The sequence below is a fragment of the Trichosurus vulpecula genome, chromosome 3, assembly GCF_011100635.1.
Source record: "Trichosurus vulpecula isolate mTriVul1 chromosome 3, mTriVul1.pri, whole genome shotgun sequence".
NCBI classification, from domain to species: Eukaryota; Metazoa; Chordata; class Mammalia; order Diprotodontia; family Phalangeridae; genus Trichosurus; species Trichosurus vulpecula.
In genome coordinates this window covers 173,604,797-173,607,922 of record NC_050575.1, presented here as the reverse complement: position 1 = coordinate 173,607,922, position 3,126 = coordinate 173,604,797, and positions in this window count along the sequence as shown.

Genomic DNA, 3,126 nt, shown 5'->3' with positions numbered 1-3,126 from the left:
TTTTGCTTAGGATAGATGGGCTAATTTTAACCAATAATAGAGACAAACAAAAAATGCATGATTCTTGTTTTGTTTCTGCAAAGAAGTTTTAAAATGTAAATTATAGTTTAAAAATGACCAACTGGGAAGGTAATAAGAACATATATAGCTATACAGATATATTTGTGTGTGTGTGTGTGTGTGTGTGTGTGTGTGTGTGTGTGCATGTAAGAAACTGGGGCAGACAGAGGGTGAGTGACTGCCCAGGATAACACAACTAATAAGTGTCTGAGGCTGTATTTGAACTCATGTTCCTGACTCCACGCTCACTCACTTTATCTACTATACCACCAACTGCCCTCAGGGAATTGATACTGAATAAATTAAGGGTTAGTTAAAAAAAACACCAAGCTATCCTTGGTGCACCCAAATCATCCATCCTAAATGAACTACATCCCCAAGTTCTGAAAGAACTGGTAAATGTGATTGCTGAGGCACTGACAGTGGTATTTGAAAGACTACAGAAAATACAAAGAAATCACTTGATTGGAGAAGGGCAAATGTCCAAATTTTCTATAAAGGGAAAAGAGTAGCATGCAGTTATAGACCAGTGAGCTTAACTGTGATTCCTGGGAAAATTCAAGAAGATATCATTTAAAAGACAGTTGGGGGGGTATTGTGTTTTTTTTTGAATTACATATTTTTTTTAATTTATTTTTTATTTTCAAGTTACAACACTCAGTTCCACAAGCTTTTTGAGCTCCAAATTTTCTCCCCTTCTTTACCTACACCCCCCCCCCAAGACAGCATGCAATCTGATATAGGTTCTACATATACCTTCATGTTAAATTTATTTACCCAATAGTCAAGTTGTAAAGAAGAATTATAAGCAATGGAATGAATCATGAGAAAGAAGAAACAAAACCAGAAAAGAAGGGAAAAAAAAGAGGGCAAATAGTTCGCCTCCATCTGCATTCAGACTCCATAATTCTTTCTCTGCATGTGGATAGCTTTTTCCATCAGAAGGCTTTCGTAGCTATCCTTGAACCTTGCATTGCTGAGAAGAGCCAAGTCTATCAAAGTTAGTCATCACAGTACCATGTGTCTAAAATCATGTATAATGTTCTCTTGGTTCTGCTCCCCTCATTCAGCATCAGCTCACATAAGTCTTTCCAGGTTATTATGAAGTCTGTCTGCTCCTCACTTCTTATAGCACAATAGTATTCCATTACATTCATATACCACAACTTGTTCAGTCATTCCCCAATTGATGGGCAACCCCTTGATTTCCAATTCTTTGCCATCACAAAAAGAGCTGCTATAAATATTTTTGTACATACAGGTCCCTTTCCCACTTCTGTGATCTCTTTGGAATCTTCTACTTCTAAAGTAGCCCTAGAAGTGGTAGGCATAGTTACAAATTACTCTCCAGAATGGCTGGATCAGTTCACAACTCCACCAATAATGTAACAGTGTTCCTATTTCCCCACATCTTCTCCAGAATTTCTCATTTTCCAGTTTTGTCATATTAGCCAATCTGACAGGAGAGATGTAGTACCTAAGAGTTGTTTTGATTTGCATTTCTCTAATCAATAGTGATTTAGAGCATTTTTCGTATGACTTTCCTTAATTTCTTCCTCTGAAAACTGTCTGTTCATATCTTTTGACCATTTATCAATTGGGGAATGACTTGTATCCCTATAAATTTGACTCAGTTTCCTCAATATCTTAGATATGAGGCCTTTATCAGAGACACTGGTTGTAAAAATTCTTTCCAAATTTTCTGCTTCCCTCTTAATCTTTGTTGCACTGGTTTTGTTTGTACAAAAACTTTTCAATTTAACACAGTCAAAATTATCCATTTTGCATTTTTTGTAATGCTCTTTATCTCTTGTTTGGTCATAAATTCTTCCCTTCTCCATAAATCTGACAGATAAACTATTCCTTGCTCTCCCACATTTCTTATAGTATCAGGGGATACTATATATCTAAATCATGAACCCATTTTGACTTTATATGGTGTATACCGTGTATACGGTGTAAGATATTGGTCTATACACAGTTTCTGCCATACTATTTTCCAGTTTTCCCAGCAGTTTTTGTGAAATAGTGAGTTCTTAACCCAGAAGCTGAACTCTTTGGGTTTATCAAAGAGTAGATTGCTATAGTGACTTGACTACTGCATCTTGTGTACCTAACCTATTCCACTGATCCATCACTCTATTTCTTAGCCAGTACTGAGTAGTTTTCATGACTGCTGCTTTAGGGGGATATTCAAAAAGGGAAGAAATAATTTGCAAAAAGCTAGCATTTCCTCTTAAAGAAGAGGTCATGCCAGACTAATCTCATTTCCTTTTGTGACAAGATTACCAAACCAATATTCTTGTGGAGAAGAAAGACAGTTATGTATTAGACAATAACACAATCAGAATGATTCAGAAATAGAGGACTGAACTCAAAGAGAAGTTTTTAAACATTTAATGTCAACATGGCATGAGGTCTCCAGTGGAGTAGTCCAGGGATCTATGTTTGGCTTTCTGTTGTTTAACATTTCTCTCAAAGACTATGAGAAAGGTATAGATGGCACCCTCAACGAATTGTAGATGACACAAAGCTAAGATGAAGAATTAACATAATGAATGACAGTCGGAATCTAAAATTCTATGAATAAATGCATAGTCTTACACTTACACTTGGGTATAAAAGTAATTTTTATAAGTATAAGATTAAGAAGCATAGCAACAGTTGTTCTGAAAAATATTTGAATGTTTTAATGGACTACAAGCTCAATATGAGCCAGCACCAAATTGTAGCAGCTATAAAAGCAAGTGTGATTTTGGGCTACATTCACTGAACTCTGCCATCATTAGACCTCATCTGGTGTATTACATTCAGTTTTAAATACCACACATTATGTAGGAGATTGATAAACTGGACAATGTAGAGAAGACAATGAGGATTGTGAAAGGACTTAGGTTAATGACATATGAGTATCATTTGTAGGAACTGATGATATGTATCCTGGAGGAGAGATGATTCAGGGAGGAAATAATAGCATTTTATGAACTCTCATATGGAGAAGGGACTATGCTTATTCCATTTTTTATAGAGATAAAAACCAGGAACACAAACTATATGTCACAGTAA